Source organism: Magnolia sinica, chromosome 14, assembly GCF_029962835.1.
Source record: "Magnolia sinica isolate HGM2019 chromosome 14, MsV1, whole genome shotgun sequence".
NCBI classification, from domain to species: domain Eukaryota; kingdom Viridiplantae; phylum Streptophyta; class Magnoliopsida; order Magnoliales; family Magnoliaceae; genus Magnolia; species Magnolia sinica.
Window position 1 is genome coordinate 69,688,239 of NC_080586.1, and position 26,437 is coordinate 69,714,675.

General features: G+C 35.7%; 2 long non-coding RNA genes across 2 annotated transcripts; both read left to right on the forward strand.

Moving 5' to 3' along the window:
* The first annotated feature begins 12,404 nt into the window (after positions 1 to 12,404).
* On the forward strand, positions 12,405 to 13,505 carry LOC131225803 (uncharacterized). Its single transcript, XR_009161549.1, has 5 exons — positions 12,405 to 12,532; positions 12,644 to 12,790; positions 12,917 to 13,018; positions 13,124 to 13,181; positions 13,265 to 13,505. It is a non-coding gene; the product is annotated as an uncharacterized LOC131225803 (long non-coding RNA).
* A 1,098-nt stretch (positions 13,506 to 14,603) lies between these two features.
* On the forward strand, positions 14,604 to 18,266 carry LOC131225516 (uncharacterized). The gene is made up of 2 exons (XR_009161379.1): positions 14,604 to 14,780; positions 17,879 to 18,266. It is a non-coding gene; the product is annotated as an uncharacterized LOC131225516 (long non-coding RNA).
* The last annotated feature ends 8,171 nt before the right edge of the window (positions 18,267 to 26,437 follow it).

The window sequence follows — 26,437 nt, forward strand, 5'->3', positions numbered from 1 at the left end:
TGCCAAGGAAGCAATTTAGAAATAAAGAGGGTTAAGTAGTTTTATAACAACCATAGGTGGGAAGACTTTACATGGCCGAGTAAAGACTATAAATAACAAATGATTTCAGCAAACTAAATTGTCTCGTACTAGCCCAATCAAACTAAATCTACCTTTCAATTATCCATTCAATTATCTGCCATTTATATTCCTTAGTGTAATCCCTTACTTTTTGTCTGTCAATTATATTCCATAGTATAATTCTTTACTTTTCTCTGTTATTTATATTCCTTATTGTAATCGGTAGCATTAATTAAGTAGCTATTAACTTTAACTGCAATTTAGATTTACCCTCATAAATTGAATTCAGTTAGAGCATCAATCAAAGTTCTCTATCTAGGAAAGTGTTTTGTAGCTACTTTCCGCGACCGACTGTAAGATTCCATTCTTTTTTCCTTTATCTGTATTGAAAAAGTCCTTTCGTACGAAAGAATACTGTGTACAACATTATCATAGGATGAACCCTACCCTCTAACTATCGCCTGATCATTTTAACATACTATATGAGTGGCTGAATAGGCGATCGATCTTATTCAATCTTAGTCACATACTATGTATCTGCCTATCTAGGCGCTTAGGGTCGTAGCTGTTCGGTTTGAATTGAGCCGCACATTCAATTCTGGCATGCTCGCATTTATCATGTGGTCGAATCTGTAAATCTAACCACAACAGGTTTTTGCCACGCTCGGTGGGACCTAAAAAAACTACCTGTTGTCAGAAATATTCATTGAGCACCAATCGAGCGAACCACAACATGTTTTTGGCATATCCAGTGGGACCCTATCTTTAGCTTATCGGCATGACATTACCAATTGAAAATATGAATATGAGTAATCGAATTGCTGGAGTCAAACCCTTCACACCGACCGCACTACCTCCAGCCGAGGACGTGCCTGTTCAAGAGGTCCCTGAAATGGTAAATTTGAATAGTAGTTTGACACTCAATACTGGAAATCAGGAAGAGGCCTCGACCTCTCGGACCATCTCTCCTGAAGAGATAATGGTCTCACTCCAAAATGTACAACTGAGTATTCAACACGTTCAAGAATATGGAATAGCTTAGGCGAAGTTTGCGGAGTTGGCACATGCCCAGGCCGAGAATTTTTATATCCAAACTAAGAATGCTAGCAGATACATGTCTAGCCAGACCGAGGCCATGCATCGGTTGATGGCCATGATCACCAAAAGAGTACCTGCGACAATGCAGTATAACACCGAGGGAAGTTCTATTGATAACGCGACATAGCGACCATCTATGCCTCTCCTGCGGCGGAACCACATCCAATTTCAATTTAGGAAGTGCGGAATGTTTCTCTATCCATCGAGTTCAGGCGACTAGAGCAAGAAGCTAGGAATTTTGTTCCTGAGATTCGAAGTTAGGATTTACAGATTAAGCCATATACCAAATGGATTGGCTGACATCACCCGTTGCCGATGAATTATCGACCGGATTTTGCTCTATTTTTTTATGATCCCAGTCAATCGACAATCGAGCATGTTGGTCAATTCACTATGCAGTGTGGTGAGCTGGTTAATAATGACTATTATAAGATGTAATTATTCGGTCATTCAATGACGATAGTGGCCTTTACATAGTATTCCAATTTATTGTCAAACTCAATCCATACTTGGTAAGAGATGGAAGAAAATTTTCATGCTCAATTCTATTCTAAGGACGTGAAAATGACCATGGACGATCTTGCATGTTTTCGATAGTTACTAGGAAAAATTTGCGAGAGTTACATTGCCCGGTTCAAGAGAGCGAAGAGCCGGTGTAAGGTCATCATAACTAAGGTTGTAGCATCCTGAAGTTTTGCTAATTTTGAATTTAAAAAATAAATAAATAAACCTTAAAATCTTTTGATATAACTAGCTTACATTGTCATTTAATGACCCTTAACACTCAAGGTAAGCTTATACACAAGCGATACCAGTAAAGAACTATACAAATTCGATTAATCAACCGTAGGAAGCCAACGAATCCATCCGATCACTTAAACCTTGAATATATCCTCGTGATTTGTTTATTTAGGACTCAAATCTAACCGACGTATCACCGACTAATCAAGACAACCGCAATTAAATAAAGACATGCCAAAAGCCAAGACAAGTAAGGGTCGGATCAAACCAAACTGACCTAATTACTCCTTTAGCCTAAGAACCAACAATTTAGAGTGATTATGACTAAATCATCATTTTCATTAATTACAAATAGGTAATACTATAAATTTAGCTAATATACATCTTAATCATCACGCATAAGAAATCTCGTTATCTAATCTATTCGAAAAATGCTCTGATTATCCGAATAAGCTCTAGCTAAACCCAAAACTATAAAAAGTGTTCGTCTTAGCGGGCTTGACGTCCATCATGGGACATTGAGCTGAGATTACGTCTCAAATTGCTCAACTTGGACTCATAAGGTCAGTGCATGAGATATGTGAATACCTTTAGAGTTTGTTAGGAACTCAATTTAAATGTCCATTTTCACTCTCAGCCTAATTTGTGGCTTATGAACTGTTAGATCGTGACTAAATTTAGGGAACCAACCTAAGTTAATAGCCTACATATATCCATATAACCGTGGCTCTGATCGACCGTCGGTTACCATTGAACTAACTTCTAATCATACACATCAATCGATGCATCCAAATAGCAAGCCGATCATATCCATACGTAGGTCATCACTAGGGCCAACTATCCTACGGTGTATGTCGAGCCCTATACCCCATAGTGGACCCCAAAGGTTGGAAACACTATACCATAAGGCTAATATAATGAGAACTTAACCCTTAGGGCCATTTCCACCATTTCTAGTGTTATAAATAGTGTATTTGAGAGCAACCTTTACTCCAATCTGAATTTTTTCTAGAAAGAATGAGAGAAAAGAGTATAGGAAAAGAAAGTGATGGAGATTGGCGTCTCCTTCACCAAATCCTTCCAAATGAAGCCCTAACTTCGACTATTCTCGTCCACCGAATCTACTTCACTTGTGATTGAGATGTAAGAAATAAACCTTGTTTCCCAACCTAAGTTTTTCTAGATTGAATTGCATAGATATTAATTAATTTCTTTAAAATTGGTGTAGGAATCATTTTCCCCAAAATCTTAACCCTAGGAGCTTAAAGATTAGAAATTCATTCTTAAGGTGTAAATCATTATTCATAGGTTGTCATTTATCGACCCTCGAGGGTCTCAATTAATGATTTATTGTTTGTAAATAGCTTAGCGTGCGCTAACATGTTCACATTTCGATTTACCCAATATGTGTTATTGATTGTTTATGGATACTCACATGTTTAATAAAATGCCTAAGTGATTGAATGTGTTGTTCTATTAATGCTCACATGTTTGATGGAATGCCTATATAAATGTGTATTTTATTGATGCTCATATGTTTGGTGAAATGCTCATATAAGTGTGTTGTTTGTATTGATGCTTATATGTTCGATGAAATCCCTGAATGAATAAGTTGCTAAATTTATGGTTTATACAACATCTCATCATGATTGTTTAATGAATAACTAGTCCTTAGTGATGTCTAAAACCGCTTAACATGTTGGGTCAGTCAGTAAATCGTGAGTGGCCTGAGTTAGGTGGGGCACTCTAAGCTTGTTCGTTCGACTCGGGTCGAATGTGGACGAACGACAATAGCTGAACTACACGGGATGCTTGCACCCAATGCCGGTTGTGTCAGGGTTCTCCCAGATCAATCAAATTAGTCTAACAGCCTACTAATCTTATATGTTCACAATGTATGACACAACCAAATTAATAGAATATATGATACCCCATTCCCATTGAACGACTCTACTTATAATCATTAGTAGTATGATCTACAAGACTCATAAGCTGAACATGGTGGTATGGGATACCGTGTTCAAGGTGTCGGTCTATGTTGGGGTGACAAGCTTCCATATAATGACCAATGAGTAATTAAGAAGGCTATGAGCCTATTACATCAAACTGAAATGATGTCGCGACAGCCCCATAATTGTGTTTGGGTGACGACCCTTGCATCAATTGTAGACGTCTTCCATATGTCGATGAAGTCCTTAATCATGTGCATCCAGACTGCGTTATCCAGGTCCTTTGTAATCAGTTGTACAAGTTGGTCAGGCTAGTGTTAGTCCCTCATTAGATGGGGAGTTGTTAGTTGGATGATGAACTCAAAAACAGATCAAGGGACACAAGTGAGGAGCCACTACGACTGTTCCGAGCCTTGTGATCCGGTTAAGACCATGATAAAATGGTGGTACATTAGCTTCCCTAATATGTTGGATGAACAAAATTTAATAACTACTTGGCTAGCATACACATTGATCGTATGATGTTATGATTTGGCGTTGGAGTCACGTGATGAAGGAGTGTTGACATTTGCGAAATAGGCATTTAAATCGCTTGTGAGAGAGTGCTAGATTGTGAGGATGAGTTAATGTTGCTTATCACCAGTGTTACCTCAATCACCTAGGTGCTTATAGTGCTTCTTGATACAACTGTAACTCATGCTAACGTGGTCACACTTTTTTTTGTTCTTTTTGAAGCAGGTAGTCATGGAAAGAGAGATGTTAAGGTTAGGGTTTGAGAGAGAGAGAGAGAGAGAGAGAGAGAGAGAGGGGCTAAAGAATCTTATTTGTTTATATGTTTAGGAATGATATTCAATGGGATCTGGCCACACTTTTTTCAATTTTTCTCGAAGTAGTCATAAAGATAGATATTAAGGTTAGGGTTTGAGAGAAAGAGAGATAGGTTATAGAATCTCACGTGCTTAGAAATGATATTTAATGGAATGTGGCTACACTTTTTTCAGATATTCTTGAAGCAAGTAGCCATGAGGAGTGAGGTTAAGGCTAGGGTTTAGATTGAGGTAGTCCTTTTGAACCACATACCAACAAATTCATTCCATTGGTATACTAGTGCCGATACCTACAGTCAGTACTAAAGTATACTAACTCAATTAAAAAAAGTTTTTTAAAATAAAAGTGGGTGTAAATGTTAACTTTTTAACCTAGTCAAATGTAGTGAAAAAAGCAGGAAGACTATCATTAATGGTTATGATTCAAACCCTCCTTCCTTGGCCCATCCTTAAAATAAAGATCACTTTTTTGTAGTTCCCATGATTTTCATCTCCGAGATGAGTTGGAATTATGCAAAAAAGCGGTCTCTTTCCTTAGAATATAATATTGAAAGTTGGTTTTTGTAAAGAAAATAAAAAATAAAAAAAGAAAGCTGATTTGGTTTGTGGGTTTGTGTTCGAACAAGGAGTTAATAGGATACTCAGTCTAAGCGTGAGGCTTGATACACAGTCACTTAGAAACTGCACACGTGGCATATATTAACTCAAATAAAACCAACTATATTGTGCAGCCCAGTCTCACCAAGTCACACTTCCAATATAAAATTGGTTGAACAACCCTAACCTCTGATTCTTTAGACACTTGTTTGAAGAAATAGGACTATTGAATAATTTTCATTTTTAGCCGTCCAATTGATGTCCACTAATCTAGTACTCAAATAATAAAATAAACTTGACTTTTTGGTCATTGGGTACCATAATCTGAATTGTTTAATTTGACTACTTGTATACTTCATTTGCAATTTCTAAGTGCCTGTGTATCATCCCTCACGATCTGCCAGAGTATTAAAGTTTTTCCCGTCTCCAAACAGACCAAGGCCCCCCACAGTACCGTTCTCTCACATTCCAAGCAAACCCCATGTGACCTCTTCTTACTCCACTCCACACGTGGGGCCCACTGAGATGTTGACACGAGTGAATGTGCATGTTTTTGTACGGTGAAGAAGGTACTATTTTAGAAAGGAGTGAGATTTCATGCATTGTTTAAGAGGAAAAGGTGGATATTTTGTATGGGTTAGGGAACCTATGGCATGTGTGAGGGCTAGGGTTGCAAATTGCGACTTTGAAGTGTCTGCCCAAGTTTTCGAGAAAGATGCGGGATGTACTATGTAATCTCCCATTTATTATTATTCATGGAGTGTGTTTAAGTACAACTAGTTGGATGGCAAGTTACTGCCCAAAATGCTCAATAGTACCACCCACATCTGAGACGTCCAAAAGCTGAGGTCCACTAAGAAGTCCAGGATCTATACTACCATCAACCTAGGGTATTCAAGTGACTAGATTGCTTACTTTGATCAGCCATCTCACACATATATTGAATTAGATTTTCATGGTACAAGAGGACTTCCAGTACTCGCGTTTTAAAAAGTTTGAAGTGTCATAGTCTACCGTTGTTTCACTCTTTACCATTATAAGGTTGAGGGTATTTCAATCTACAGTGCGTTCAAGTACTCCATCCTCGTGGGGTAAGTTGGTGTGTACCAGTGCCTATATCTAGCTACTCAAACTTGAGTTGTTACATAATCTTGAATACATGATGTCATTGAAAGTGGGTCTCATTCTAAGAGGATATTGAAAGAAATGCCCTAAGGTGGAGGGTTATGCTGACTGGTATCAGATGTCTTACATAGACTCTGATGGTTGTGGTTGGACTAAATTGGCAACTAGAGGACGTGTGAGAGCTAGTGATTGTTGATGTTATGTGGGGCCAGTCAGGGCGTTGGTTTCTGGGATTTACGCTTGTACAAGCCAAAGAAGCATCTCCTACATGGTCTTCAAGCATTGTGCAAGTTCTAAAATGCAGGAGATTGGTACTAGAGGTGTGTACACGAGTCGAACCGAATCGAGCTTGGCACAGCTCAACTCGGCTCGGCCATTAGCTGACCCCGACTCGAGCTTGGCTTGGCTCGGTCCTCGAGCCTGACTGGCCAGCTCGGCTCTATTCGGTCAGCAATCCGGGCCAGTTTGAGTCAAATTCGAGCCAAGATCGAGCCTGTGTGGCATTTTTATAAACACATGGAGTGCACTTTTAATTTCTTATTGTATGTAAAATAGCAGCAACTATTTACAGGTATTTCATCAAACACATTGTAAGCAACATCAAGATCAAGAAAAAATGGTATTTGTTTCATATACATACTGTTAAGGGTCAAATATTACATATTATCCCTCATTTATATTTTGGTTTTATGAACATGATAATGCTTGTTCTATTTTACTCATGTTTGTGTTGCAAAGTAAATTTAAGAGCTTGGATTGCAAAGAGTGCTAAAAGTATGGATTTAATGCTTAAGAATCACCAAGGCAAGGGATGGATCTTAGGAGACCAAGATTGAAGAATTCACATGCTAAAGATCTAAAAAAACAAAGTGAGGAATGAAGAGAATCAAATATTTGAAGTGAAGAAAAGGAAACTTGAAATCGTCCCGAAAAAGCAGATTCTGAAACTCTGGGTCATTCTGGAAATTGTGTAAAGTGAAGTCTATTTTAGGAAACTACGCACAGTGAAGTCTATTTTAACAAACTGCATAAATTTGAGGCAATTTTTAGAGTTTTCCAACTAAGTGCGAAAGTTGGAGTTTTACAACTATAAATAGGACTTCTTAGGATGTTCCTAGGTATCTTCTAGGGTTTAAGGAGTGAAGCAAAAGGATGGAGAAACAGTCGCCAAGAATTTTTCTTCTTCTTCCTTAGTTGTTTTCATGTTTTTCTTAAGAGACTTTGGTCTAATCATGTCTATGATTGACTAAACCTCTTAACTAAGGCTAAGAGGTGAAGCTTGTAGCGTGATGTGTTGTTTCTCTTGCTTTGATTCATGTTTATGTTGAACTTTTTTAATTCTAATTTGATATTTAAGGAATTCTTTCAGTTTTTAATGGTTTATTGTGACTCAAATTACAGTAAATCCAAAATAGCTTTGAGTACCGTCTTTTCCCGATTTTGAGATTGTGTGATTGGTAAATCTTGTTGTTGGTCATTGTCCCATGAGCATGGTTTGGTGATGGAATCCCTTCTAATTATCACAATTCTCTTTCATTGAAAATTAGGTCAAGGAAAGTTCAGATTTGATCTTAATTGTTATATATTCCAATTTGATAGGATGAGACTCCAATTCCAATTGTGGTATTTGAATCAATTAAGAGGGCTCCCTAATCACTGCAAGTGAATCCTTGGCAATCTAATCACTACCAAAAAAGGGGGCAAAGGATTCAAACCACGTTACCTTTTTGCTATAGATATAAACCTTAGCTATACTTGTTACGGTTTTAATCCGTAGCTAAAAAGTTGATACACCATTAATAATTAATAGTGTTGTAAGGGGCTCTATCAGGCCTAAAAAAACTATAAGTTTTAGCTAAGTCGTTTATATATTTGTAAATATTACTTTAGAGGTTAAAAAAAAAATCAGCTAGATCGAAGGCTCAAATGGACCACACGGTAGGAAACATTAATATTAAATTACAGTTACTTCTTATGGTGTGGTCCATTTGGGCCTTAAATATACCTAAAATTTGGTTTTCCAAAGTAAAATAATTTATTAAAATTATGGATAGGAATGGATTAACGAAATACATCATGATGGGTCCCATGGAGTCCCTAATCGGTCCGTCCGTCAGAAGAGCCTCAAATTTGGGCACGCGCTCAAAACAGAGCCGTGCCCAAACACTCTCTCTCGCGCTATTTCTCCCGTCTCTCTCTCGCGCACTCTCTCTCCCTATCTCTCTCTCTCTCTGTCATTTGTCTTGCAGACATGTCGTAGCTCTGTTCTACCGCAACCCAGCTGCCCTACGACAACATTGTAATGGTGCTCCGACCACACCTCATCGGCATACAAATCCAACGGATCAGGGTTTCCACTTCTGGAAGGTGATATTCTTTTGATCTTCTCAGCTTTAATATATCCATGATTGTTTGATAGTGTTAAATTCATAAAACGAAATTCTCTTTCTTTTTTATTTTCGGGATTTCTTCTTTGAAGTTTGATGACTTAGTTATTTTGATATTGATGTTGCTCACCAAGAGTTTGATGAAATGACTCAACGAAGTGTCGGCTAGTGGCAAGGAAGGTATGCACACCAAACAAATACCGTTTTTCCTTGATTTTGATGTTGCATATAAGGTGTTTAAGGAATACTTGCTACTGTTTTACAAAGAGTGAGAAACTGAAAGTGCCCTGTATGTGTTTATGAAAACGCTGCATAGGCTCAATTTTGGTTGAAACTCGACTTTACTGGCCCGACCTGCTGACCAAACCGAGCTGAGCTGAGTTCAAGCTAGGATCAGCTAGTGGCCGAGCTGAGGTCAGCTCGACTCGGTGTTCACCCCTAGTAGGACGCAATCACTCAGGTGGATACAAAATTCAGGTGGGCCTCACCACAAGAAACAGTTAGAACGGAAACATCCGCCATTGAAACCTTCCTGGAGCCAACCATTTAAATTGTTCATAGGCTTATTACCACTCAAATAAAGTATAGGTACAAATATCATTTCGATACAAAACTTTCATGGCACCCAAAAAGTTTCCAATGGTAGGCATTAAATCCCTTTTGTTTCTTGTGGTGTGGCCCACCTAAGTTTTATATCGGCCTAATTTTTTTATTCCTTTTTTGTGCATTTTTGTGGTTGTTTCAGCTTGATTCTTCGAAAATAATTTCTCTTTTATTTCTGTTCCAATGTGGTAGAAAGAATTGGGTGTTCCACTAGACTTAAATGATTTAGTCTTATTGGCTTCGGATTATGAATTTCACTAAGAAATTGGATGTGTTGCTCTTTTGCATGTATTTCAGAAAGGTGAACAAGTACCATATTTGTTTGGCAAATCATGTTTGCAACAGTAAGCAGGATTCAATTTTTTGATTTTATCTTTAATTTTCCTGTTAGACTGGGTTCACCTGTCTTTCGTCTTGGATGATTTTTGTTATGGTTCCTTGCTATTTTGAATGAATTTGTTGGGTTTTCCTAGTTTCATTTGTGGTCCACTAGATGTAATTTTCAATTATATCAATGAAATTATAGATGGTCTCTGCCCAACCCATGGATTAGGATGAAACTTGGGCCAGGCTCATCCCCATCCCAACTGGTCTAACCCAATTGTTCCATGGTGGGGATCTTTAATTGTTTATCAACACTCTTAATCATGTTTATCCAATCCAGATAAACAGGCGCTGTTGGATAAATGTTTGGGTTGCCAAGTTGCGGTAGGTCTGGAAATTGGGTCCCAGTACATGCCCAATTTTCAATCCTAACCAGTGAGCTATGGAATTGAGCTTTGGTAGGCTCACTAGCCAAATACTCACCCCTCCAAAGGACTCTTATACTGAGCTTGGAGATCTCTAGTGTACTGGAAACTTCTACTACAAATACATTATGAGGTTACAAACCAATGATCTACTGTTCTGAGCATAATGAATTATGTTATAACAGATCATTTTGTTTTCTAACTTCTTGCCTAGACCACAATGAGTCATCCAAATAGGCCCTTTGTATTTGCTTTTCTACTTTTGGTAATCGTTTGATGTAGAGATCTCACAATTTAATCAGCCAATTAGACAAAATTTCGAATAAAGTTCATTACTCATCAGTTAGATGTGTCTCCAACACACATTTATGTTGGCCCCTATGGACGAACGCCCCTTTGATCCCCAAGAATCAAGTTGGTCCATTAATCAGGTGGCAATGGATGTCTAAAGAAATGGGTGACTTGGAAAATGACAACCAATGAGTTCTAGATCTGAAGCTACAGTTCACTTCATCTTTATGCATTTCTTGTTGCCTCACTAAACTTCTGTATGTTTAGTTCTGGATTGTTGTGGATTATTCTGCAATTATCTCCTTCAAGTCTTTTAAAAGTTTTTTTTTTTTAAATACTCTTTTAAATCTCCACTATTGAACAGGTGAACTACCCCACATGTGTCAAAATGGCATGTGTGTCCAACATATGAGCCTGGTGCCAAGTCTGGCACTACATATACATGAACATGCCTTGTACCTTCTTTTCTTTTCTTTTTTTGAAATAAAAAACAAGTTAATATCCATTACCGTCATGTCTTAAACTACACTTAAAATTTCTAAAATATAAAATTAGGCCTCGATGCCTTGAATGTTGTCTTAAGCTTCCTAGTTGGTGGCCTAACCTTCTTAAACACCAACGGGAGCTTGATTTTGGAATCATGAAATTGCTTGGTATTCTCTCTCTTGCAAAGCGAGTCAGGTATGGTAGCTGTCTTGATGATCTAAATGCAAGGAGACCTTACCTTATGGCGAGAAGCCATCTCGTCATACATCTGCTCAACAACACCATTAAGAGTGGTGTCCCGGTATTCCTTGTACATATTGTGGTAACCAGTTCTGCTCTAGTACCGCAACCAAATTCCGTAGTTCTCAACAATGGTGGGATTCCTCTCAAAAATCTCATTGATGGCAAGCACTTGCCCAATACTGATGGAACATGCCTTGTACCTAAATCCAGGTTGGTCCCAACCCTTAATATGGGCAATCCATCAAATGGGTCCATCCTTGATTGCCCCTCTCTCTAAAAAAAAATCACTTTTGACTAGATGATCTTAGCTATCCAATTAATGGCTAAGGAAATTAATGGTTTATATTGTTCATACTACAAACAGTCTATTAATCTAGACTTTCCATGATGTGGGTCCTGAGCTTGATTGTCCATTCATTTTTCCATATCACCGCGGGTCATGAGCCCAAAAATGAATGGGCGTTCAATAATCTAGTTCTAGAAGCATTTGGCAATGCCAAAACTGTTAGAAACAACAACTCAAGGTAAATATCTATTTCCTTGTGGCTTTTCTTTACATCTCTAATCAGTCTGAAGTTATCGTTTCATCATGTTTGTGGTCCAGTTTTAATGTTAAGAAAACTTATTGTGCTCTACCTTTTTATTCTCTTCATGGCATTACAATGAAGTCATTTTGGTAAATTTGTGGAGATCCAATTTGACAAGAATGGAAGGATATCAGGAGTAGCTATTAGAACTTACTTACTTGAAAGATCGCGTGTTTGCCAAATTTCAAATCCTGAGAGAAACTACCATTGCTTTTACCTTCTTTGTTCAGCACCACCTAAGGTAGTTATTCTCTTCTTTCACCTTACTTACTTCCTTATCTGTCTGAGATAAACAGCTGCCGTCTCGTTTACTTTCTTTGCATCATAAGACTATATGCCATTTTTTTATACTTAAAGAGCCATGATTTTGGAATTGTTGACTCAACCTTGCAAGATATTGAGAAGTACAAATTGGGGAACCCTAAATCATTCCATTACCTCAACCAATCTAATTGTTATGATCTAAATGGAGTAAATGATGCTCATGAATATCTTGCAACCAGGAGGTCTATGGATATAGTTGGAATCAGCGAGCAAGAACAGGTCAACCTTCTCCTGTCAATCTGATGCTATGTTGGGTCCACCTCTGGGTAGAAATTATTTCTTAGATTTGGTTGCTCAATCAGATTTTTGATAGTTACTGTTCTCTTCAAGCGCTATTTTCAGGGTTGTAGCTGCTATTCTTCATATTGGTAATATTGATTTTACAAAGGGAAAGGAGATAGACTCATCTGTCGTTAAGGATGAAAAGTCTAGATTCCATCTTAAAATGACAGCTGAACTTCTCATGTATATCCCTAGAACTATGTTCCCTTTTGTTCTATATAATGGAATGTAGCTTGCTATCTATCACGATTGTTTGTTAATATCAGTTTATCTGGACTAAATCTTGTGTGGTAGGTGTGATGCCCAGAATTTGGAAGATGCTCTGATTAAACGTGTGATGGTGAGACCTGAAGAAGTCATTACGAGAACGCTAGATCCTATTAATGCAATTGTTAGCCGGGATGGTTTAGCAAAAACAATATACTCCTGCCTATTTGATTGGTAAAAGAGCTTGTATATGGTGGAGTTGTTTATGGAATTTTATACATTTAGTTGGAAAGGAATGTTTTCATGGTGTATTAATTTTAGTATCAAAGTAATTTGTTTTATTCTTTTTCTATCTTACAGACTTGTGGATAAAATCAATGTTTCAATTGGGCAAGACCCGAACTCGAAATCATTAAGTGGAGTTCTTGATATATATGGTTTTGAAAGTTTTAAGTGTAATAGGTAAGCCATTAATTAACTGAAGCACCAGCAACTTTGTTGCTGCATAACATGATTGATCAATCTCGATTTCCTTGTTGATATTTCCTTATATTTCATGGTAAATAGTTTTGAGCAGTTCTGCATTAATTTCACAAATGAGAAGCTGCAAGAGCATTTTAACCAGGTTAGCTTACTCCATGACAAGTTGTTGCCTCTATCTTGGAAACCTCTAATATCTTGATTTTTTCTTGGGTTATGTACTGGCAGCATGTCTTCAAAATGGAACAGGAAGAGTACACAAAAGAGGAAATCAATTGGAGGTACATAGAGTTTGTTGATAACCAAGATGTGCTAGATCTGATTGAGAAGGTTTTTTGTCTGCTGCCTGATGCAATCCTTTATATTCATTCATGAAGAACTGGTGCTTATTTTGGTTGCCTCATGATCAATTCTATTGAGAATGCACATAAATGATCATAAATATTGCAAAATAGTTAATTATTGTTAGTTTGAGAGTTACATAAATGACTAAGGTCTGCTAAATAATTTGGAAATGTTTTAATATAAAAACTGATCAGCAAGTTGCAACAAACATGCACTCATAAAACTCATATGTAGATGCTTGTACACAAATCTATAGATTGGCATGCAAATGGGATATTTTATTTCCTAACAGTAAAAGTATTTATGAATCACTTGATTAATGAGGCAGCCTTGGTCATAGCATCAAACTACAATTGGCAGGATTTTCTAGCCAACCATGCATGAACATGAATTGCAGGGTGATGCATAACATTGAACCGACATCAAGCAGGCTTCTGTTTCTCCTGCTTTTTCTTCCCCAAATGGAAATGGGATACATACAGGAAGGTCATGGAACCATTGCTTCCTGATGCTACTCAATTGTTGACCTTAAGAATGAGGCACTTCCAAACACATCCTTATTTCTTACAATTAACCAACTCGATGGTTTGATATTGCTAATGCCAAGGATTCTAATCTGATGGTTGACAGAACTACTGGAATAGAGCAAGTTTTATTGCCCTGATGTGATTTTCATTAAGTTCAACTGTTCAAGAGAACCACTTCAAAGTCTATTTAAAATATTTGTAGACTGACCTCTCAAACATGGACTTTTCAACGTTATGATTTCGAATCATTGTACAGAAATCCAAGGGCGAGGAAGTACATTCTTGATGAGCTCAATAATGCCGGTCGTAAACACAATGTATGTCATTGCTTTTGTAGTTCTCTAGTCAATTAATTCTATGCATGTTATGTTCTTGACTGACCCGAAAGACATTGTCACAGCTTAGAGGGTTTGAGCTGTTAAAATCAGTTCATTTGGAACTAACTCCTTTCAACATTGAGAGGGACTTGATTGCTCCCAACTTTCAAATTGAAAAGGCCACAATTACTCAAATACTATAAAGTATGTCTATAGACTCTCTATTGCTACATGCTTTTACTTATTTCGCTTTCTATGAGCATTCTCATATGCATAAAATCAATGCTAGTCTACACTATCTGTTAAGGATAGCAATGCTAGTATCACACCAAAATATCTGTACCCATATGCATTGTCGATACTTGGAAGTTAATATAATCATTTACTCTGTTTTACAATCTTTAAAATCTTTATTTGTAAATCTGTGCCCATATGCATTGTCAGAGAAACTAAAAAACTTACTCATTCTCATATTGCATTGTGGAATATGCATCCATTATTCAAAGAAATGGCGACATTCCAAGCACTCACACTCTCTCCTTGCTAGTTAAATTGGTGAGTCTTCTTTCCTTCATACTATATGATTCATTGAAGAAGTAGCCTAGTCATTTGGACAGGCCTATGTTTATATATTATCTCGAAATTGATGAAGTAGATCCGGATGTGTGTCGGAGCTATCCGGATGTTGAGCGGGAGTCCCTGGAAGGTAGGAACCACTGTTATGACCATGATGAAGCCGTCCATTCCTATGGACAGTAATAGGGGTGGCCTGGCCATTTGGACAGACCTATGTTTATATATTATCTTGAAATTGATGAAGTAGATCCGGATGTACGTCGGAGCTATCTGGATGTTGAGTGGGGATCCCTGGAAGGTGGGAACCACTGTTATGACCATGATAAAGCTGTCTATTTCTTATGGACAGCATTGGAGGGGCTTGACCATTTGGACAAGTCGTGTTTATATCTGTATTTGCAGGGACCACACCCTTAACCTAAACTACACCCTTAACCTATAACCTAAACTTTAACCTATAACGTATAACCTATAACCTAAACCTAAACCTATAACCTATAACCTATAACCTAACCTAAACCTAAACCTAAACCTGTAACCTAAACCTATAACCTATAACCTAAACCCGATCCTAAACCCGATCCCGAACCCGAACCCGATTTCCTAAACCTATAACCTATTCTCAATTCCCTAAAGCTATAACCTAAAACCTAAAACCTATAACCTAAACCTAAACCTAACCTCAACCTATAACATAAACCTAACCTAAACCTAAAATCTAAATCTAAACCTAAACCAAAACCTATAACCTTAACCTAAACCAAAATTTATAACCTATAACCTAATCTTAACCTAAACCTAAACCTATAACCTAAAGCTATAAACTAAAACCTAAACCTAAACATAAAACCTAAATGTATTCTCAAATTCCTAAACCTAAACCTACACCTAACCCTAATCTCAACTCCCTAACCTAAACCTAAACCTAAACTTGAAAACCCAAACCTAAACCCGATCTCGAACCCGAACCCGATTTCCTAAACCTAAACCTTAACCTATTCTCAATTCCTTAAAGCTATAACCTATAACCTATAACATATAACCTAAACCTAAACCTTAACCTTAACCTATAACCTAAACCTAAACCTTAACCTTAACCTATAACCTAAACCTTAATCTAAACCTATAACCTAAACCTAAACCTATAACCTTAACCTAAACCAAAACCTATAAACTAAACCATAACCTATAACCTATATATAACCTATAAACTAAACTTATAACCGATAACCTAAACCTAAAACCTAAACCTAAACCTATAACCTATAACCTAAAGCTAAACCTAAAACCTAAATGTATTCTCAAATCCCTAAACCTAAACCTACACTTAATCTTAATCTCAACTCCCTAACCTAAACCTAAACCTAAACTAAAAAACCCAAACCTAAACCCGATCTCGAACCCATATATGATTTCCTAAACCTAAACCTTAACATATTCTCAATTCCCTAAAGCTATAACCTATAACCTATAACCTATAACCTACAACTAAACCTAACCTAAACCTATAACCTTAACCTAAATCTAAAACCTAAACCTAAACCTAAAACCTAAATGTATTCTCAAATCCTTAAACCTAAACCTATCCCTAATCCTAATCTCAACTCTTTAACCTAAACCTAAACTTGAAAACCTAAACTAAACCCGATCTCAAACCCAAACCCAATTTCCTAAACCTAAACCTTAACCTATACTCAATTTCCTAAACCTATAACCTAAAACCTAAACCTAAGCCTTAACCTAAACCTAAACCTTAACCTATACTCAATTTCCTAAACCTATAACATAAAACCTAAACCTAAGCCTTAACCTAAACCTTAACCTAAACCTAAACCTATAACCTAAACCTAAACCAAAACCTATAACCTAAACCTTAACCTATAACCTATAACCTAAACTTATAACCTGTAACCTAACCTTAACCTAAACCTAAAACCTAAACCTAAACCTATTACCTAAACCTACCTAAAACCTAAACCTAAAGCTAAAACCTAAATGTTTTCTCAAATCCCTAAACCTAAACCTACACCTAATCATAATCTCAACTCCCTAACCTAAACATAAACCTAAACTTGAAAACCCAAACCTAAACCCGATCCCACACCCAAACCTAATTTCCTAAACCTAAACCTTAACCTATTCTCAATTCCCTAAAGCTATAACCTATAACCTACACCTAAACCTAACCTAAACTTATAACCTTAACCTAAACCTAAAACCTAAACCTAAACCTAAAACCTAAATGTATTCTCAAATCCTTAAACCTAAACCTATACATAATCCTAATCTCAACTCCTTAACCTAAACCTAAACTTGAAAACCCAAACTAAACCCGATCTCAAACCCAAAACTGATTTCTTAAACCTAAACCTTAACCTATTCTCAATTTCCTAAAGCTTTAACCTATAACCTATAAACTAAACCTAAACCTTAACCTAAACCTATAACTTAAACCTAAACCTAAACCTATAACCTTAACCTAAACCAAAACCTATAACCTATAACCTTAACCTAAACCAAAACCTATAACCTAAACCTTAACCTATAACCTATAACCTATAACTTAAACTTATAACCTATAACCTAACCTTAACCTAAACCTATAACCTATAATCTAAACCTATAACCTAAAACCTAAACCTAAACCTAAAACCTAAATGTATTCTCAAATTCCTAAACCTAAACCTACACCTAATCCTAATCTCAACTCCCTAACATAAATCTAAACCTAAACTTGAAAACCCAAACCTTAACCCGATCCCGAACCCGATTTCCTAAACCTAAACCTTAACTTATTCTCAATTCCCTAAAGTTATAACCTATAACCTATAACCTTAACTTAAACCTAAACCTAAAACCTAAAGCTTAACCTAAACCTAGGTTTTGAGTTTAAAAGTCCATCCTAGGTTTGAACACATTACTCATGTTAGATTTTGCCATAGTTTAGAAGATTTGTAGGTACATTTTTTATTTCTTCATATATAAGTGTTTTTTTTTTTTTTTTTGTCTTTCTTCCTTTTGAGATGTGTATAAAGGCATGCTTATTTCATTGTGTATACAAATGCTGTTTTATACAGGCTGACAAGCTAAAAAAGTCAGTGGAGGATGAAAATCATTTTCTCAAGGGAAGGGTTTCAGAACTTGAAAGTGATCTTGTGTCGAAGTCCACAGAAGTTACATCTGCAGTTTAAAGGAAAGAAGAAGCTCTATCTTCTGCATTTGCTGAAATTGATCGTTTGAAGGAAGAATATTCTGTAAAAATGTAATCATTATTGAATGCATATGGAGGGTGTTTACTGTGTTGGAGTGTATTTGTTTCTTGAACATGAGGGCATGCCTTAGTTGTAATTCTTATGATAGGTTGAGTAAAGTGAAGTATTGTTTATTTAGAAATGTGAATGTAGGATGCATTGTATGATTTGATTGCTATTTGTAATAAATGCATCATTTTTTTTTCTAATTGCATTTTATATAATATTTTTATCAGCATTAAGCTTAGATGAGTTGTCAATCACAGCAGGTTCTTGCAATGGAAATAGGTCGTATTATTACAATTTTTACAAAAATACCAACAAATATAATCCGTAGTTATAGCGATGGCTTTTGTCCGTAACTATTGGTATCTATTGCTACGGATATTGTCTGTAGCTATTGGTATCTATTGCTATGGATATAATCCATAGCTATTTGTATTTATTGTTACGGATATTATTGGTGTTATTGGTATCTATTACTACGGATAAAATCCCTTTTGCTACGGATACGATCCGTAGCACGTTCGTCGTTATTCGTAGGGTAGCTAAAGGTATTGCTACAGATATAATCTATAGCTATTGGTATCTATTGCTATGGATATAAACCGTAGCTATTGGTATCTATTGCTACGGATTATATCCATAGCTATTGCTATCTATGGCTACAGATATAATCCGTAGCTAGACCTTTAGCTACCCCACCAATAACGAAGGACGTGCTATGGATTATATCTGTAGCAAAAGGGCTTTTGATACAGTTTTTGGCCGTAGCCTTTGCCCGTTTTTCTTTTAGTGAATTCACTTTTGATATTTGATAAATCCTCACAATTACTCTCTTTTATTCCATATTTAGATTTAGATCTTTTTTTAGTTATAGTTTTAGTTCCTTTCAAAATATGTATAAGTTTAGTCCTTATGGATTCGACCTTGTTCTCACGATTTATTACCACATCGCGACCCTACACTTGGGGTTGTGAACAAGTTTTTAGACAAACTTGTTCACAACCCCAAGTGTAGGGTCGCAATATAGTAATAATCTTGGTAAGACCGAGGTCGAATCCATAGGGACTGAAACTTGTACGTTTCTGAAATTAACTAGAAGTAGAATTAGAAGAATATATAAAACTAATTCTGAAGTATTTGAGAGAGTAATTGTGAATACAGTAATTAAAACTAAGAATTTGACGGTGAGAACTAGGGTGCCAAGGATCCACTTGTAGTGATCAGAGAGCCCTCTTGCTTGATTCAAGTAACACAATTAGAATTGTCTATTCTATCCAATTGCAAAATATATTAATAAAACCAAATCTGAACTCCATTGTCCTAATTCTCAATGAAGGAGAACTATGATAATTGGCAGGGATTCCATCACTAAATCATGCCCAGGAGACAATAGCAAACAACAGGATTTACCATTCTCATAATCTCAAAGTAGGAGAATTGTGAAGATTATAAAGGATTCCATCACCCTACCATACCCAAGAGACGATAGTGAACAATAGAACTTACTATTTCACAATCTCAAATCAGAAAAAGAATATACTCAAAGTTATTGCAGATCTACTGTAATTTGAGTCACAATAAACCATTAAAAACTGAAAGTATTCCTTAAATATCAAATTAGAATCCATATAGTTCAACATAAACATAAATCAAAGCAATAGAAACATTTCATCATGCTACAAACTTCACCTCTTAGCCCTAGCTAAGAGGTTTAGCCAACCATGGACATGATTGTACCAAAGTCTCTTAAGAAAAACATGAAAATAATTAAGGAAGAAGAAGAAAAACTCTTGGCGACAGCTTCTCCACCTTTTTGCTCCGCTCTTTAAACCCTAAAAATCCCTAGGAACATTCTAGGAAGTCCTATTTATAGTTGTGGAACTCCAACTTTCGCACCTAGTTGGAAAACTCTAAAAACTACCTCAAATTTACGCAGTTTGCTAAAATAAACTTCACTCTACGTAGTTTTCCAAAATAAACTTCACTCTGCACAATTTTACAAAATGACTCAGAGTTTCAGAATATACTTTTTCAGGACGATTTCAGGATTTCTTTTCTTCACTTCAAATCTTTGATTCTCTTCATTCCTCACTTGGTTTTCTTGGATATTTAGCATGTGAATTCTTCAATCTTGGTCTCCTAAGATCCATCCATTGCCTTGGTAATTCCTAAGCATCAAATCCATGCATTTAGCACCCTTTTCAATCCAAGTTCTTAAATTCACCTTGCAATACAAACATGAGTAAAATAGAACATTAAGCATTATCATGTTTATAAAACCAAGATATAAATGGGGGATAATTTACAATATTTGACCCTCAACACAATCCCCAACCAGCATTTTACTAGTCTCGAGTAAAGTATGCAAAAAAATATTTCGAAAACCATTGTATAATTTTCATAAGCTGAAGAGGTTTCAAAAACAATCCAGATAATAGAGCTTCAAAATACATCAATGTTGAGCATTATTCTCTCCTAAACTCTAGCACTTGGTAACTTCATAATCAAGTTCAAAGAATTAATCCATCAATTAGAACAATTCCAAACATTAAGTTCCATAGGTGTATAATGAAGTCTAGACTTATCACAATCAAAGGTTCAATTCTTCATTTTCACGATAACATTGATAATCTAAAGAGCATTCAAGATAACCAAAACGTAAATCGAAACTTACCTTACAATTCATCTTTTAATTCCCTCTTTTATTCCTCCAGCTTTTGATTTTTCCATCGATGGTTTTCACGCTATGTCAACCTTTTTAAAAATCTTTAATAAGTGGCCTTTTCGAAGACAACTATTTTTTTTAGTTAGGTATTATTTATTATTATTATTTTTTAAACATGATGGACAAATTCCCCAGGTTGGTTCCTTTCATGCTAAATATTCACCAAGTTAATAATTCAATGCTGACTGAAGCTTTAATGTGAAAGTTAAATGTGACACATGAAATCATAACTCAACCATTGTTTAAAACTCCTAATCATGGATTAATAATTCGAACTGATTTTGAAATCTCTAAACAACTAAATTCAAGAAACAAATCATCAACATTAAGCATCTTATACTTCATTTTAAAAAAAAAAAAGAATTTTCGTAAATTTTGCTCAAAGACTAAGAAAACAACTGATTTGTCTGTCGAATCACATAAGCAACCAATCAAGTAAATTCTAAGAAAACAACTGATTTGTCTACCAAACCACATAAGCAACCAATCAAGTAAATTCTTTGTCCATTAAATCGACCATAATTTGCATATCAAAATTTTCAATGTTTCAAGTTGAAATCGGTTTGGGAAGCGATTAATTGTGTACTTAAGAATGCGTTAGGTATGATAAAAATAGAGATTGAATTTTGGATTATTAGAGTTTGATCAACTGTGTAATCTATCACCTAAGTTCTTGCGCTCAATTGATTAAGAGATGGTGTGAATATCATGCTAATCTAAATCACAAGACACATTCAATTTGTCTTCTGTAAGACATGTTAGAAGTTCTGATTATTAGTATGTGAATCATTTATAGATGGTGAGAATCGAGTCTGGAGAATTTTATGCACCTTAAAAGAAGAAAAGAACCAGTTGAAAAAACAGATATCGACAAAGAGGTCATGAAAGAGAATAAAAAGAATGAAAAATATGGAAAAGAATGTAAAAATATAAAGAATGAATAAAAAATTAACTGTCAATATAAAAACAAAGACTGGAAAAAGAAGGAAAATGAGATAAGTTAAAAATCAGTACTTGAGTTTCAAACTGATCTTGAAGTGATGAGTATGGCTAACATGATGAACTAATAGTATTCATATAGGAAGTAAGTTGATTTTCACTGAGCACATTTAAAAACTTGATATGCAAATTATGTTCGATTTAATAGACAATGAATTTACTTCATTGGTTGCTTATGTGGTTCGAATCTAAGTTTTCAAAACCCCACTTTCATATCTTAATTCTACCCATTCATACTTAGGTGTACAAAAGATTGTTTTCCTAGAGAGGTTTTGGAGATTAAGCATTGAGATTTATTTCACGTATACTTTGCTCGGGACTAGAAAAATGCGGGTTAGGGATTGTATTGAGGGTCAAATATTGCATATTATCCCTCATTTATATCTTGGTTTTATAAACATGATAATGCTTAATGTTCTATTTTACTCATGTTTGTATTGCAAGGTGAATTTAAGAGCTTAGATTGAAAAGGGTGTTAAAAGCATGGATTTGATGCTCAAGAATCACCGAGGCAATTGATGGATCTTAGGAGATGAAGATTGAAGAATTTGAAAAAGCCGACCTATATGTCCTAGAGGGGGGGTGAATAGGACTATGCCAAATTAAAATGATAACAGCAAAATTTAATCAATTAAAGGAAAGATAGCACTTTAAACAATCACAATACGGAAATGTAAAGCAACCTCAAAATTCTAGTATTGAGAGGTTGATACCAATGTTGTTCTAAGGACAACCTTACACCATAAAAACCAAAGGTTTATGGTAGGACAACCTTACTAGAACAGTTTGTGTATCAAAAACTCAAACTGAAGAGGAATAAAAAGGAAATAGCCTGAAAGGAAATATAAGCTATTACAACATTCACCACAATGCTTGAAATGTAAACGATTACAACATTCACATCCACAAATACCATCCCACAAACTTGAATGATAAAAGATATAGAAAATAAACCACACATCCAAACACAAAGAATTATAGTGGTTCGCTTGTGTGTACACTAACTGCTAAACAACAGCGACACAGCTACTCCACTCTTAATATCCTCACACAGTGGATATTAGTGTTCACTATCAAAATAGGTTTTTCCAGGTCCACCTAAAACTCTCACAATTGTGTCTTTCAAATGGGCTTACACAATTTAAAAACCCCATACTCTAAGTTTTCTGGATCTCCTCAGATAACCAACACAATGAGATTTTTCTAGCTCAATCTCAAAAGAAACCAAAAATAGAAGATTTACACAAATGTAAACTATATAATATTCTCCTTTTGTTGCAGCCTGGAAGAACCAAATCGGCGTAGAAGTTCGAATAGAATTTCAATGTCCACACTCATAATTGAAATGGTTCTAGATTCTAAAGTGATTTTAAATTAAATCAAGTTAGGCTAGCTCTATTTGATTTTGATTCCAAGAAGTGGGAACTCATTATTCCCTCTTTCAAACCAGATTGGAATGCAGAATACAAAATTAAATATAAAAAGCTAATAAAAGAGAATATTAAATGAGCACAATATAGCTCAAGAAATTTATAAACTTATCTCTCAGAGTGATCCCTTGATTTTACTTGAATTGAATATCAAACTCTGAAAATCGTGCCCTATTTATAAGTGCAAAAGTCACGTTCACGACTAGTCCTGTGGACACCATGACTGGTCATAGGACCAACAAATTTTTGAAATTTTGAGCGCGATCGGATAAAACCATTCCACGACCGGTCGAGGGACCACCACAACTGGTCGTGACCTATCCACGACTGGTCATGCAGTGCTGAAATGGTCGTTGGAGTTCGAATCGTAGCTGCAAGACTAGTTGAGGATGAGTCATGCACTGTTCACACGACCGGTCGTGCAATCTCCAGGACTGGTCGTGGCTCAACAAAAAATTTTAAAAATTTGCAACAAACTTAGGACTAGTCTTGAAATTTCTTGAACTGGTCGAGCCAGTGCTAGGACTAGTCAAACAGTGTCCAGGACTAGTCTAAGAACAAATCAAACACTTATAAAATGATTCAATTTGAGTTATATATCTGAAATGACCTACCCTAAAGTCAATCTAAGGTCTTTCATGCCTTGAACATGACGTATGAACATTGAACCTTCTTTTCTTCAGATGATAGATGATCTTTGAAGTTCATGAAGCTTGATATCGTGACACATAATGAAGCTTAAACTTGTGATCTTTTGAAGCTTGATTTTGTAGTGCTTGAGTTGTACTTCAAAAGCACTAGCACGTTACATGACTGATCGTGGGACGTCCTTAACCAGTCATGCCACGACTAGCTGAGTACGTCCTCGACTAGTCATGCACAGACAAAAACATGCATTTTTCTCATAAATTCAAAATTTAAACAAATAAATTAACAAATATATAAACTATAATACAAAAATGCATGAATAATCAATTTAAATTGAACATTCCAAGATCAAATTTCAATTTATTAAACTTGTGTGAAAATGTCAGCAAGTTGAGTCTCGGTCAGAATGTATTCCAATGAAATTATCTTTTCTTCCACTAATTCACGAATGTAGTGATATCTAATGTCAATGTGCTTGGTTTGTGAATGCTGAATTGGATTTTTAGATATATTAATTACATTGGAATTATCACAATATAAAACCATTGAATGCTGTGCAATTCTGTAATTGCTTAACATTCTATTTATCCATACACGCTGAGTACATGCATTTCCAGCTACGATGTATTCAGCCTCAGCAGTTGAGAGTGATACGAAATTTTATTTCTTACTAAGCCAAGATACTAAATAGTTTTCAAAATAGAAACAATCACCACTGGTTAATTTTCTATCATCAATATTACCAGCCCAATCAGCATCTATATAACTAGTCAATTGAACACTAGTATCATGTGGGTACCAAAGACTCAGATTAGATGAACTTGCGACATATCGTATAATCTGCTAAACAACAGTTAAATGAGACTCTTTAGGGTTAGATTGATATCTAGCACAAATTCCAACGCTAAAAACAATATTAAGTCTACTTGTAGTTAAATAAAGTAAATTGTCAATCATACTACGATATAATTTAGAATCCACACTTTTACCTGTAGAGTCTTTTGAGAGTCTTAATGTTGTACTCATAGGAGTATTAAAATTTTTCTCATTCTCAAATCCAAACTTTTTAATTAAGTTTAGAGCATATTTGGTTTGAGAAATAAAGATACCATTAGGTTATTGTTTTACTTGCAACCCTAGGAAATAATTCAACTCCCCAACCATGCCCATTTCGAATTTAGATTTTATAAGATCTGCAAACTCAATAGTCAGTTAGTATAGGTAAATCCATAAATAATATCATCAACATAGATCTGCACCATTAAAATATGATCGTTATGTTTCTTAATAAAAAGAGTCTTATCAACACTTCCCATTAGAAAATTACGACTTAGTAGAAACTTAGTCAATTTTTCATACCATGCCCTGGGAGCATGTTTCAAACCATAGAGAGCCTTTTTTAGGTGATAGACATGATCAGTATTTTTAGGGTCTTCAAAACCCGTTGGTTGTTCAACATATACTTCTTCATTTAGATCGTCATTTAAGAAAGCACTCTTCCATTTGATATATTTTGATCTTTCTAAAGCACGCAATGGATATAAATAGTCTGATTGATTCAAGACGAGCTATTGGGGAAAAGGTTTCATCATAATCGATGCCTTCAATTTGAGTGTACCCTTGTACAACCAATCTAGCCTCGTTTCGAATTATATTAGCAAGTTCATCAAACTAATTTTTAAAAATTCACTTAGTTCTGATAATATGTTTATTTTTAGGTCTAGGAACAAGATACCATACATCATTTCTAAGAAATTGATTAAGCTCATCTTGCATCGCAACTATCCAGTTTTCATCAGTAAGAGCTTATTTTACATTTGCCGTTTCGATCTAAGATATAAAGCACACGTAATTACATATATCTTTTAGTTGTCTACGAGTGCGCACACCAGTGAGAGGGTTTCCAAGAATCTGAGTAGTTGGATGATCTTTGACAGTCCTCAGTTCAGAGTTATTTTAACTTGATGAAGTATTTAGTTTGTAATTAGAAGAACTTCATCATTATCTAAACTTGAGGCAGGTGTATTCAAGTGATCGTCAATGACCACATTGATGGACTCTTGAATTACATCGATCCTCTTATTCAGTACTCGATACGCTCGACTATTCAAAGCATATCCTAAAAAGATCCCTTCATCACTTTTGGTGTCAAACTTACCTAGATTTTCACGGTCACATAAAATATAGCACTTGCTGCCAAAAACTCGAAAGTATTTGACAGTAGCCCTCTTATCAAACCACATATCATAAGCCATTTTATTGTTTGACTTACTTGCATAAACCCGGTTGATTATATAACAGGCAGTATTTACGGCTTCAGCCCATAGATTTTTAGGGAGCTTCATACTATTCAACATTACATTTGCCATTTCTTGAAGCACTCTATTTTTTCTTTCAACAATTCCATTTTATTGTGGTGTTTTGGGTGCAGAGAATTCATGTAGTATTCCCTAATCACAACAGAATTTATCAAAACTGTTATTCTCAAATTCTGATCTATGATCACTATGGATCTTACTGACTTGAGAAACGTTTGAATCTGTTTGACATCCTTTTTCCTTCATCAAGGGTTTCTGA